Here is a 13756-nt window from a genome sequence, read left to right as displayed (position 1 = left end):
ACTGGAAAAGGTCAGTTTTCATTCCAATGCCAGAGAACGTTCAAACTATCTCACAGGTGCACTCATTTCACATGCTAGCAAAGTAATACTCAAATTTCTCCAAAAATCTCCAATTCTCCAGGCTTCAACAACAGTACATGAGCTGAGAATTCGCAGATGTTCAAGCTGGATTTAGAAAAGGCAGAGGAGCCAGAGATCAAATTGCCAACAGCCCTTGGATCATAGAAAAAGCAAGAAAATTTCAGAAAAGCATCTACCTTTGCTTCATTGACTACGCTAAAGCCTTTGAGTGTGGATCACAACAAACTGAAAAATTGTTGAAGAGATGGGAATACCAGACCATCTTAACCTGCCTCCTGAGAAAACTGTATGCAGGTCAAGAAGCAACAGTTAGAACCGGACATGGAACGATGGACTGGTTCCAAATTGCAAAAGGAGTACATCAAGGCTGTATATTGTTACCCTGCTTATTTAACTTATATGCAGAGTACATTATGCGAAATGCTGGGCTGGATGAAGCACAAGCTGGAATCAAGGTTGCAGGGAGAAATATCAATAACCTCAGATATGCAGATGACACCTCCCTTATGACAGAAATAGTAGAGGAACTAAAGAGGCTCCTGATGAAGGTGAAAGACGAGTGAAAAAGCTGGGTTGAAATTCAACATTCAAAGAAACTTAAGATCGTGGCATCCAATTCCATCATTTCATGGCAAATAGATGGAGAAACAATGTAAACAGTGAGCAGAGCTGGTCTGCCTGCCGGTGTGATAAAGTCTTATTTTCTTGGGCTCCAAAATCCCTGGAGATGGTGTCTGCAGCCATGAAATCTTTTGATGCTTGCTTCTTGGAAGAAAAGCTATGATCAACCTAGACAGCATATTAAAAAGGAGAGACATTACTTTGCCAACAAAGATCCGTATGGTTAAAACTATGGTTTTTCCAGTAGTCATGTATAGATGTGAAAGTTGGACCATAAAGAAGGCTGAGCCCCAAAGAATTGGTGCTTTTGAACTGTCGTGTTAGAGAAGACTCTTGAGAGTCCCTTGGACTGCAAGGAGATGAAACGAGTCAATCCTAAAGGAAATCAATCCTGAATATTCATTGGAAGGACTGATGCTGAAGCTGTAGCTGAAGCTCCAGTACTTTGGCCACATGATGCGAAGAGCTGGCTCATTAGATGAGACCATGATGCTGGGAAAGACAGCGCAGGAGGAGAAGGGGATGACGTGACAAGATGGTTGGATGGCATCACTGACTCAATGGACATGAGTTTGAGCGTGCTCCAGGAGATGGTGAAGGACAGAGAAGCCTGGCATACTGCAGTCCATGGGGTTGCAAAGAGTCAGACACAACTGAGTGACTGAACGATGACAGGGGGACAGGACCAAAAACAAGCATACTTCCCCCACAGGGGACAGTTAAATAAGTGAACTTCTCCACACACTGGCAGCTGAGTAGCCCAGTACAGAGAGTGAGGCCGTTGGCGGGTGAAGTGAGTCGTGAGTAGCAGCTGTGACTAGGAGAGAGAATCAGCTCTAGCTTCCTGGTTTGAATCTGCAGCCGCTTCCACTCCATTACAAAGAGTTTGCTCACCTCATCACCATCACAGGCTCAGGGTGCGGCTCTCAGAGTCCCCATGTCACAGAGAACGAACCTGAGATGTGGAGGGGCTGTGTCCTGGAACACTTTCTGGTGTGGGACACAGAAGAATGATACCAGGACCACATCTGGGACTACCAGTGTTGACGGGCTGATATTTTCACTCTGTAATCTTTCCTTGTACACTAACCATCTCAAATGTCAGAAGCAAGCTAACAAAAACAACAGTCAAACCTTTTTTTTGCTGGCTGCCCTGTCACCCTCTCCATCTACAGCCCTGATGCCCTCTCTGCCCCAAGAGAGAACCTAGTCCTGGGAGAGTACAGGACAGGGCAGGGCATTGTCAGAGTTGATTCTTCGGGCTCACCAGGGCCCCTGCCCAGCCTGCAGGCTTCCCCTGGAGCCTGAGAGGGCAGTGAGCTGATTAAGAGCAGGCAGGGGGGTCCAGCCTAAGAAGGCCAGGGCCAGCCATGCCATGCCCACCGTGTGGCCCCCAAGCCATAGCTGCCTGACCAACTTCAGCCAGTGGCAGTCACACAACACCTTCAGGCTCCTAGGAACAAAGTGCAGCTCTGCTGATGGTCCTACCCTCCTCTTCCCACTCCCTTCTGACTGCTTGATGTGACGCTAGAGGCACAGCAGCCCCCCCAGCACCAGGAGGGCACAACTTGTGCTAAGGAAGACTTGAGACGCCAAGGAGGAAATAAGCAGCTCCCTTCCTAGTGTTGCTCCTGAGCCTCCTGTCAGGTGCACGGGGCCTTTTGTGTCTGGATTGTGTTACCTCAAGTGATTTTTAACCATTCCTGTTGATTGTTCCAAGCATATAGCCCAAAGTGTTCTTCCTGAGGGAGTTGAGATCACACAGGTAAAACATGTAACAGTACACAGGGTGCTAGGTATCGCAGAACTGACAGCCCTTCCTGGGTAGCTGTGACCCTGAGCAGCGATGAGAGACATCCCCTCATGGTCCCAGGGAGAAGGAAGCTGATTTGCCTGCCATCCGGGTTGGAGCCGGAGCTGCAAGGTCCCTGTCCTACCCTGACCACTGGAGCGGCCCATGTGGGTCCACCTGCTCAGGTACCACCGAGCCTCTGCTCCATACCCATCCAGGGAGTCCTTCCAGGCCACTGTGACAGGAATTTGTGGTGGGAACTCGACAGAAAGGGTGTGAAGGCAGCTGGGAACTTTCTTCAACGTGGACATAACATTGCCAGGTACACTGAGGTGTGATGCAGATGATGGGGAGGCCATTTCAGATGGTGCTATGCTCTGAGAAGGACACAGGACACAGGGTGGCAGAGCTGATGGGCAGTGAGTCCAGAGAGTGGCCGCCTCGGAGGAGGGGAGATGCTCAGATGGAACCGTGTATGCAGGCTGGAGCTCCGGGAGGGCCGGCTGATGGGTTGAGGAGGGTGAGGCGGGGGTGATGGCCACAGGAGGGGTGCATTTGGCCCCAGGTAGAATTTCTGCTCCCCGAGAACTGGGGTTATTGTCTCCTCACAGCTGTCCCCATACCTGGGACACAACCTGGCCAGAGGAAGGTGTTAAACAAATATCCTTTGAATGAATGGACAGTCTGAGTGTGGAGATGCACAGGACAGATGGCGTCAGGCTGCCGAGGGGGGGTTAAGTAGATTAGGAGGCAGAGATGGGAGAAAGGCATACAGGGTTTCTAAGCCTGGCCTCCCAGCCCCCATATGGCTCAGCTCCACCCAAGCCTGTCTGCTCCCCCAGACACCCTGTTTTTATGGTAAACTCCCTCTGACCTTCACTCACCTGCATGTCCTGCCCTACATGACTTAAAAAGCAGCTCTGAGTCTGTTCCTACCACCTGTACCTGAAGCCTCTATATCCTTAAGCCGGGGGATCCAGAGGGCTTTGGCCAGAGAAGGGGGCCCTTCCTTGCCGGGGGACAGCTGGACCTTGTCTGTGCTGTGGAATCTGCTCTCTGCACTCCTCTGCCCGTTCTGGTCACTGCCTAGCCCAGGACCAGGAGTGTTCATGGGTCAGTGTGTTCTTGTTGATTCTAGTAGTTCTCCAGGCTGAGTACTGCTGGCCTGCATCTTGACACTGCTGCTTACTAGTGACATAGCGGTCACTGTAGAGCATAGCTCATGGGATGTCTGCTGGCCTCAGCTGGACTTCACAGTCAGGCGAAGAGCCAGAGGGTTGGTGCTGTTGATGCCTGTGGGAACAGCCGTGATCACAAGCCTTCACCTTGGGGCTCGGCAGCTGAGCCGGCAGGATGTGTGTGAAATGCTCTGCAGACGGGCACATGGGGGTCAGCACTGGGCATCAGCCAGAGGGCAGAGGCACCAAACTTGGGGACCTCCCCTCCAATACAACAGTGACTGTCCTCCTGGGTGCTGCTGTGTCTGATCTTCGAGGAAAGGGATGAGCTGCTGCACTCCTCCTTGTTTATCCTGGCCCACCACACTCTGGAACGGCCCTCATAGACGTCCTCTGTATTGGGATCTGACCAGTATATTCCTGGTCCCAGCACCAAGCCAGGGCATCCTGGGGTCCCTTCAGTTATGTGGTCAGGGGAAGCAGAGCCACTTCATTTTGCAGCTAGAGGAGGAGTCGTTTGGGTACAGTTCTCATTTCCTCCAGCAACACTTCCCGCTTATGGTGCCCAGGGCTCATAGCCAGCCTGTGGGCAGCTGTGGGACCCCGTCTGCAGTAGACCCCTCTTCTGACTGGTTGGTCCATGTTCTAACTGTTGGGAAGTCTGTTCTCATGGATTGAGTATCTGTTGTAATTGGCTAGCATCTGTTCTTTTTTAATCAGTATTTTTTAAGTTGAAGTGTAATTGGTTTGCAGTGTGTTAATTTCTGCTGCACAGCTCAGTGATACAGTTATATACATATATACGTTCTTTTTAAAAAATATTTCATGGTTTATCATAGGATACTGAATATAGTTCTCTGTGGTATACAGTAGTAGGACCTTGTTTATCCATTCTATTTGTAAAAGCTATACCTGCTAACCCCAACCTCCCACTCCATCCCTCCACCAACCTCTTCTGCCTCAGCCACCACCAGTCTATTCTCTGTGTCCATGAGTCCGTTTCTGTTTCATAGATAGGTTCACTTGTGTCATATTTTAGATTCCATATATAATTGATATCATATGGTATTTGTCTTTCTCTTTCTGACTTACTTTACTTAGTATGATAATATCTGGTTATATCCATGTTGCTGCAATTTCCTTTTTTATTGATAAGTAGTATTCCATTGTATATCTGTACTCCATCTTTTTTATTCATTGATCTCTTGATGGACATTTAGATTGTTTCCATGCATTGGCTATTATAGATAGTGCTGCAGTGAACACTGGGGTACGTGTATCTTTTCAAATTACAGTTTTCTCCAAGTATATGCCCAGGATTGGGATTGCTGGATCATGTGACAATTCTGTTTTTAGTTTTCTGAGGAATTTCAATAATGTTTTCCATAGTGGCTGCACCAACTTACATTCCCACCATCAGTGGGAATCCACTTGTCTCCACACTGTCTCCAGCATTTATTATTTTTAGACTTTTTAATGATAGCCATTCTGTCGGGTATGAAGTGATACCTCATTATAGTTTTGATTTGCATTGCTCTAATAATTAGTGATGTTGAACATCTTCATGTGTCTGTTGGCCATCTATATTTCTTGTTTGGAGACATGTGTGCTTAGTTCTTCTGCCCTTTTTCTGATTGGGTTGTTTTTGTGTTTTATGAGCTGTTTGTATGTTTTGGAAATTAAGTCTTTGTCTTTGTTGGTCACATCATTTGGAAATATTTTCTCCCATTCTGTAGGTTGTCTGTTTCATCTTGTTTGTGATTTCCTCTGCTGTGCAAAGGCTTGTAAGTTTGATTAGGTCCCCTTTGTTTATTTTTGTTTTTATTTCTGTTGCCTTGGGAGATGGACCTAAGAAAATAGTGGAATGATTTATGTCACAGAATGTTTTGCCTGTGTTCTCTTCTAGGGGTTTTATGGTGTCACACCTTATGTTTATGTCTTTATTGCTGGTGCCTGTTCTGATTGGCTGGTGTGTCCTGTGCCTCGCCAGATGGGACAAATGTAGATTTGGTTGCAGCACTGGGTGGTCCCCAGCCAACCCCTGACCTGTGGGTCCAGTCGGCAGTGGCATGCTGGTGGTATCCATGTGCTAACTGATGTGACATGGCATAGAGGGGTCTTGGCTGAGGGTGTCGGCAATGGCCAGGTTGTCCGTGTTGTCCTCTTCATTACTGCCATTTGCTTCCGCCTCTGAGACTCACATCACAGAGTTTCCTGCATGGACAAAGGGGAGGGAAGTTGATAGTCTTAGCCAGTGTGACAAAGAAAACTAACGTAAAATCTAAGATTCAGTGTATCCGCTTTTAGTCTATTCACGATGAAGATGATGAAACAACATAAAGTGATGCAAATTCCAGTTCAAATACTTCACCACAGTATTATCATAGTTTCCACGTGGTTTGTTTACTCTGCCAGAAATCTTGAGGGCATCCTTCGATGTGACTGTCACTATAGAGGAACGGGTTACCCTTTGATGTGATTAACTTCAGGGACTGGGAAACTGTTAAGTGCCGAAGGGGAGGGAGATGTTCCACACTCCCACCTTCCCATCTGCACTGCTCCCAGGCCCCTTCTGTCCTCCCTTCTCCCCTGCCCTTGGCAGTCCTTTTGGAGGATGGCCACAGAGCAGGAGCTAGGCTGAGCACACGAACCAGAGGGAGAGAAGTGGTTGGTGTGGGCTGGGCCGAGGGGTTGGGGGCATGTGTCCTGGTTGTTAGAACCAAGCCTCTCGTGTTTGGTCCACTGACAGGGCCTGAGACGGCCTTGGCCTCATGTAGGTGATCAGAACCTAGCTTGTCTGCCCGCTGAGCAGTGTGGGGGTAGAGGAGGCAGCATTAGTGGCTGCTGGTCGCAGGCCTGGAGTGGAAGGAGAACACCCTCTTCCGGCTTCCTTTCCTATGAAACACCTGGTACTTTTCAGTCCCAGGTGTCAGTCGGAGACTCTGGGTATATGGACACAGCACCAACAGAAGCTTCCTGAGAAGCTGCGCCTTGGGGGCCTGAGTCTGTGAACAGGATAGTGCCCTGGGAGGGAGAGTTTGGCCATGGAATCAGAGTGGCCAGTCTGATTCCTGTTCTCTGGGTCAGGAGTTGGGAACATGAAAGGACAGCTGGCAGCAGAGCAGTGATGGGGTGGGAGCAACCGTGGGGAGGAGGGATGCTTGGGCGGGACCGCCAGTGGGTGACCCCGGTCAGTGGGTGACCCTGGATAGCAGATAGTGGTAGCCCCACAATCACAGAAGGGCCCCCTTGCTGTGAGATGCTGCCTTCCCCACCCCCAGCCCTGCCCCCGCCCCGCTCTGGACCAGCGTCTCTACTGCTTGAAACCACAAAAGCTTTTGCAGTCCTGGAGCTGCCCCTGCTTATCTCAAGGGGAACCTTCAGTGCAGTAAGATTTTCTTTGATGTCCGTGCTTTAGTTTCTCAGACTCTTCATATTTTTCCTAGTTTTGTGGCCATGTGTCATTAAAACCCTCTATTATCTGATGATGGGCTTCCTCTGTCACAGATCTCTCAGACGCCATCCACTGGGTGAAAGTGGGCTTGTGGTCACTCTGGCCACACAGTCTCCACAGACTATTGAGAGGCACTGTGTGGCTGCCCCAGCTGGGGGCCCCCTTATCCTACACTTGCTGCCCCCAAGCTAGGTCTGGAGAAGGCCAACCCAATGAGAAGCTACTTTCCAACTTTGTCTCACATCCCAGGAACTAGCCTTCCAGCCTAGGCAGGTCACTCAGTGTTTCCTGTGTTAGTGCTCATGGCTCACATCCTCATGAGAGAGTATTTGAGCTGGGGACATGGGTCCCCTGCCACTGGAAGTGACATGATACCATGCTCCCAAGGATGGACACAAGGGCCAATGGGTGACCTTCTGCCCTCCTTGCTTGGAGGCACTGTGCCTCCAGCCCCTGCCTTCTCCCCACTCAGGTGTGGGATGTGGCAGAGCAGGAGAGGGACCTTTTTCACAGTGAGACCCTCTCAGCAAAGCAAGGCTTCAGCAGAGCTGGGCCTCGTTCAGGCTTGGAGGATGTGACTGAGAGTCTCCTGGACAGGACACACATTTAAAGGGCTTCCTGCAGTGTAGGTGTCAGGCCTACATAGCAACTAAGTGCAGAGCATGGGCATGACTGAGCTGGCGACTCCAGATCCTGCAGGCTGAATGCCGAACCCTGAACATTGGAAGATTGTCTGGAACCATAGGACATGCTTGTTCCCTCAGCTGAGACAGTCCCCCTCAAGACCCGGGTTCCCCCTCCTTTCCTCTACCAGCCACTAGACTGCAGTCACTCCCCATGGTGAGCCCTGAGGAATCTCAAGAAGGAGAAGACAGGATGCTGGTCCCAGATGGTGAGGTGTGTATCAAAGGGAATGATTTCAATGAGATGACTCTTGCATCTTTCCGTAAATACAAAAGTGCAAAATTTGTTAACTTTAGATGCTGGCACCGATGATGGACATTCCCCAAAAGATGCAACTGATGGAGCAATTAGAATGATCATCACCTCTTTTTCCATAAGATTGTGGAATGGACACTGACAGTGGGGAATTATTATAGAGAAGAATAAACCTAACTCCATTTTGGATCTTTTACTTTAACCTTTGCTTCCTGTTAATTTGTTTACTCAAAGGATACTGTCCATACATAATGGCCTGCCTCAGGGAACCCTGCCCTTCTGCTTTTGTTCAGGACCTGTCCACCTGTGGATGGCTACAGGAAGGACGAAATTAACACATCCCCTCCTGAGGCTGTCCATTCCAGGAGATATTTGCAAGATTAATAGCCTTTTTACTTTATTTCCTCACCTCCTCAGCTTGTGTTCTATAAAAGACATTGGCATCCAGACCATGACAAGATGGTTACTTTGAGACATAGTCTGCCATCTTCTTGGTCTCTCAGCTCTCCAAGTAAAGTCATATTCTTTGCCTCAACACCTCGCCTCTGATTTAATGGCCTGTCGTGCGGCAAGCAGAATGAGCTTGGACTCATTGACAATCCCACATGCCTTGCAGTCAAAAAAACAAAACATAAAGAGAAGCAATATTGTAACAAATTCAGTAAAGACTTTGAAAATGGATCATATCAAAAAGATCTGAAATGAAAAACTGAAAAGAACTTAGTGGTTGTCTGAAATATTTAGAAAAGGAAATGGTGCCCCTCATGCCAGTACCCCCTGAAGTCACACAGGAGACACAACCTAGGGGAGGTCTCTTCTCTCATCCAGGGGAGTGTCATACCAGCCACCATTTTTCCCTGCCCACACTGGGAAGCCTGTAATGAGGGTCATCGGCACCTGGGCCAGTGATGCTGTGAATACCTGGATTGCGTTGTTCTTGTGAGATTTGGTGTGAAGATAACACAGAAAGAGAACCAGCCAAGAAGGATCCAGTCAGGAGTAAACTCTTCACAGGGACCCTGTGAGAGACAACCACTCGCTCTGCTCACCATGCACCGACTTTGGGGAACTGGCCTTTGTCATTCTCTGGGCAGGAGGTCTACCTCCTGAAACCCAGGTGAGCACTGGGGACAGCAGCACCTCCACCTCGGGTCTGGAGAGGGTGTCCTGAACAGACAGGGCCTAATCATTCAGTGAGGCTGGCCCTTGTCCACACTGCACTGACCTGCTGCAGGATTTGGGTTCCCTGGCATCCAGCATGCCCATTGCCCACCCCAGCTTGAGGCATCTTGAGAGCCCCTCACTGGCAGGCACCCAGAAGTAGAAAACTGCACACCCAGCGAGAAGGAGAAGCAGGCGGGACAGGGGTCCAGCCTGGAGTGTCCAAGGTCCCTTTGGTCCCCTGAGAACACCCAGCCCTGCATGCCATGGTCTTTCTCCTCTTTAGTATGTGTCTCTCTGTGGTTAATATTGCCAGACACCTTCCTCTGGAAGAGAAGGCTCTGTGACCATGGGAGGGGTGGAGGTGAGGAGGCACCATAGTCCTAAACCCAGGAAGCTTGAGAAGTAACTGCCCTGAGCCCTGAACATACTGCAAGTTAAATCTGCACCAACCTAGGCCAAGATTTTGACAGATTCTCTGTGGAAACACTTTTCACGTCCAGCAAGAGAAGACTTGTTAACCCATAGCCCGACCCCAAGACATGGGACAGGTTGTAACCATGGAAACTGCGGGGACGGTGTTTGAGAGGCTTCTTCTTGGGCATCTTCCCTGAGGTCCCCTGAAGTTACTGGACCTGGAGTGGGGCACTCGGCGCTTCTCTCCTCACTGCAGGCTGGACAGAAAACCCCCCAACCTCACAGCCCCAGCTCCTCCACCTCCCTCTGAGTTGAGTGGAAACTTCTCATTCATGAGGCCAAAGCGCAATCTTCCTGGTGAGCAGAACAGAGGCTGGTAGGAAGGTGGGTGGAGGCTCAAAGCTCTTGTGGAAGAAAAACATGTATGTGTGTTCCTGTGCGTGGTGGCCGTATGCTGCAGTAGTTGGTATTGCCTACACTTTTATGGGTGGCTTTTAGTTTCTGTATTTTCTAAGTTTCTTTTTTATGAATAACTGCATATTATGAGAAAATTTTTGCTATCAACCATGAGAAGTTTCAAAATAAGATCTTTAAGTTTATCAAAATGTTGTGGGAGTTTTCTTTTGGTGACAGAAGAACAGCCTCCTACTTTTAAATATTTATTTAATCGGCTGCACTAGGTCTTTGTTCTGGAGAAGGAAATGGCAGCCCACTCCACTATTCTTGCTTGGAGAATCCTGTGGATGGAGGAGCCTGGTGGGCTACTGTCCTTAGGGTCGCACAGAGTCGGATACGACTGAGGTGACTTAGCATGCATGTGTGCATTGGAGAAGGAAATGGCAACCCACTCCAGTATTCTTGCCTGGAGACCCCCAGGGATGGAAGAGCCTGATTGGCTGCCGTCTATGGGGTCGCACGAAGTTGGACACGACTGAAGCGACTTAGCAGCAGCAGCAGCAACAGGTCTTAGTTTTGGCACGCAGGATCTTCAGTTGCGGCATAGAGGATCTAGTTCTCTGACCAGGGATTGAACCTGGGTTCCCCTGCACTGGGAGATCAGAGTCTTAGCCACTGGACCACCAGGGAATGCTGCAACCTCCTACATTTTTTTTTAAGATTTATTTATTTATTTTTGGCTATGCTGGGTCTTTGTTGCTGTGTGGGCTTTTCTCTAGTTGTGGCGAGTAGGGGCTACTCTCTAGTTTATGTGTGCTCGAACTTCTCACTGCGGTGGCTTTTTTTTGCAGAGCATGGGCTCTAGGGCACATGGGCTTCAGTAGTTGTGCACAGGCTTAGTTGCTCCATGGCTCGTGGCATCTTCCCAGATTAGGGATTGAACCTGTGTCTCCTGCATTGGCAGGTGGATTCTTAACCACTGCACCACCAAGGAAGTTGCCCACTCCACCCCCCACCTGCCAATCTCCTCCTTTACAGAAGGACTAAAAACAGCCTGTTTAGTAAGTTTTCAGAAGTCTGAGCTTTGAGGTGAGCGTCTGTAGTGTCATTCTCCCAAAGGCAGCTCGGCTTCAGATATCGGCTGGGCTCATGGACCCGGTGATCAGGACGGATCTGGTGGCTGAAGACAGGCTTACCCTCTGGTGCTTTACCCTCAGGGTCCCAGAGCCATGACAGCGAAGCAGAGCAGCGAGCAGGTGGGGCTGGTACAGCTGCGGGACCTCTGTGGTCAGAATGTATTGTGTGGTGGAGGCAGGACTGCTGCAGTCAGAGTGGAGCGTGCAGTGGAGACACTGTCCCATGACTGCTGGTGTCCTGTGTGCCCATGCAGGGCAGTCACGGTGTCAGGTGGAGGCCGGGCCAGTGTTGTGGGGATAGGACGGGGCCTTAGACAGCTCACATCCCCATTCCTTGCCCCCCACCCCCACCCCGCTCCCCCTGGCTCCTTTTCAGATCGTGGTTCAGTTCGTGGATGCTGGCTGCTCCCCGGGGCTGGGAGGGTGTGTAAACCACCAACCCCCCTTGCTCGAGGTGAGCTGAGACCCCAAGCTCTGGGGTCTCACACACCATTGCTTCCACCATGAAGGTCATCCCACTTCTGTGAGGGAGGGCCTGTGCGGGGCTGTGGGTGATGGGGGATTTGGGGATGTTGTGGGCTGGCCCAGGAGTGAACTTTTTGAGGGGAGAGGAAAGGAGGAGAGAGAGAACTCTTGAACTGCTCAGCCTTCCAGGAAATTCCAGGCCCAGCTCTGGTGATAGGTGCAGGTGAGAAGCCCCTGCAAGTTTCTGGGTCCCCCTTCCCACCATATTTCAGTTGAAGACCCTCTGCCTGCACCACCCCTAACTCTCCCTCCTGTGGTTCCTGCTGAAAGCTGCAGGAGGTGGAGAGTTTATGCTGCTTCCCTTCCTGTAGGGAAACAAAGCCACAGACAAATGTGTTCCATTAAGAAAGCATGAAAGAAACGAGAAAATAATAGTGGGAGGTTGTTATTGACAGGTTCATGTAGAGATGCTTCACAAGCCTGGCACAAGGAAGGGACTGAGAGCTGTTGTCCCTGGTCCTGGGGTTTGCCCCCCTACACAACCTAGCCTATGCTCCCCTTGGTGTCTTCTGGCGACTAGCCGGACTTAAACCTCCTGAATGCAGCCTGAAAGGATCAGGACAGGGCAGAACTCGTTCACAGATGGGAGGGTGTGGTCCACTCTTTATGAACACCGTTGTCTCCTCTCCATATTGGAACTCAGTTCTGGGTCTAAGCAAGCATGGCTTCCTGGCTGGGTCAGCACCCTCACTTACCCAGGCGAGAGGCTTTGTGTCCACTTCTTCCCACATGCATCCTGCTCACTTCCACTGCTGGGGCCCTGGGTCCTGTGCTGTGCACATCTGCTCTACTCACAGCGCACCCCATGGGTCATCATATTTCACTCTTAAAAGGCAAGTGTAAAACAAAAAAAAAAGGCAAGTGTAAGGGGTAGTTAGGAATTTCAAGGTGGCAACAGCGTTGACCGAAGCACGAGAGCTCAGGTACAAGGCTCATGTGTTAGAGAAGCCGCTGTGTGGGCTTCAAGGACATTCCGTGTAGAGGGTGGGGTGGGGGTGCTCAGGGAGGTTCTGAGACACTCGGCCCTTCCGGTTCCTGCCCAGGCAACTCCAGGCTCCGTTCTTGGCAGGGTGTGTGATAGTCTGCACTACCTGCCTGTGTGGAGGGGCTCAGAGGCTGCCCTGCTCAGCAGGAATGGCAGTAGGGGAAGGGAGGGCACCCTCCCTTAGCATTCCTGACCTCACACCTCCTTGTTAGGGCAGCAGAGTGCCTAAATGGCCCCTCCTGTGTCTAGCTCTGAAGATATGGAGAAAGTGGGTGCTGAAGGACATGCAGGATGTAACAGGGAACAGCAAATCTTCATGCAAAGATGGGCACAATAAAGGACAGAAATGGTATGGACCTAATAGAAGCAGAAGATATTGAGAAGAGGTGGTGAGAATACACAGAAGAACTATACAAAAATGATCTTAATGACCCAGATAAACACTCACCTAGAGCCAGATATCCTGAAGTACAAAGGGCAAAGTCAAGTATGCCTTAGGAAGCATCACTAAGAACAAATATAGTGGAGGTGATGGAATTCCCTGCAAACATAAGGGTTCTCCCCTGTGTATGTCTTCTGGTGTCTGGTGAGAGTTGACTTCACGCTGAAGCTTCACCCACACTCCCTGCAAACATAAGGCTTCTCCCCTGTGTGTGTCTTCTGGTGTCTGGTGAGAGTTGACTTCACACTGAACCTTCACCCACACTCCCTGCAAACATAAGGCTTCTCCCCTGTGTGTGTCTTCCTTCTGGTGTCTGGTGAGAGCAGACTTCACAGTGAAGCTTCACCCACACTCCTTGCAAACATAAGGTTTCTCCCCTGTGTGTATCTTCTGGTATCTGGTGAGAGCTGACTTCACAGTGAAGCTTCACCCACACTCCCTGCAAACATAAGGCTTCTCCCATGTGTGTGTCTTCTGGTGTCTGGTGAGAGTTGACTTCACACTGAACCTTCACCCACACTCCCTGGAAACATAAGGTGTCTCCCCTGTGTGGGTCTTCTGGTGTCTGGTGAGAGCAGACTTCACAGTGAAGCTTCACCCACATTCCCTGGAAACATAAGGTGTCTCCC

The 13756-nt window shown here is 50.1% G+C and overlaps 1 protein-coding gene and 1 long non-coding RNA gene across 7 annotated transcripts in view; one reads left to right on the top strand and one right to left on the bottom strand.

The window, feature by feature from the left end:
* The window catches only part of LOC145528333 (cytoplasmic dynein 1 intermediate chain 1-like), a 130382-nt gene that overhangs the window by 24494 nt on the left and 92132 nt on the right, over nucleotides 1–13756 (top strand). For 2 of the 6 annotated variants that reach the window (XR_014070295.1, XR_014070294.1), the window contains exon 3: nucleotides 122–239. The exons of 3 other annotated variants lie outside the window; for them this stretch is intronic. The gene's annotated coding sequence lies outside the window, so the exon portion shown is untranslated. Of the gene's footprint in view, nucleotides 1–121; nucleotides 8268–13756 lie in introns of those variants that run through there. One more of the 6 variants, XR_014070293.1, reaches the window with a different exon arrangement.
* On the bottom strand, nucleotides 4469–13629 carry LOC145528346 (uncharacterized). The gene is made up of 4 exons (XR_014070311.1): nucleotides 12396–13629; nucleotides 8987–9084; nucleotides 8475–8674; nucleotides 4469–5886 (listed from the first exon to the last, which is right to left on the bottom strand). It is a non-coding gene; the product is annotated as an uncharacterized LOC145528346 (long non-coding RNA).

The sequence above is a fragment of the Giraffa tippelskirchi genome, chromosome 12, assembly GCF_054371585.1.
Source record: "Giraffa tippelskirchi isolate mGirTip1 chromosome 12, T2T-mGirTip1v1.2.pri, whole genome shotgun sequence".
NCBI lineage: Eukaryota > Metazoa > Chordata > Mammalia > Artiodactyla > Giraffidae > Giraffa > Giraffa tippelskirchi.
This window is presented reverse-complemented; position numbering and strand designations above follow the sequence as displayed.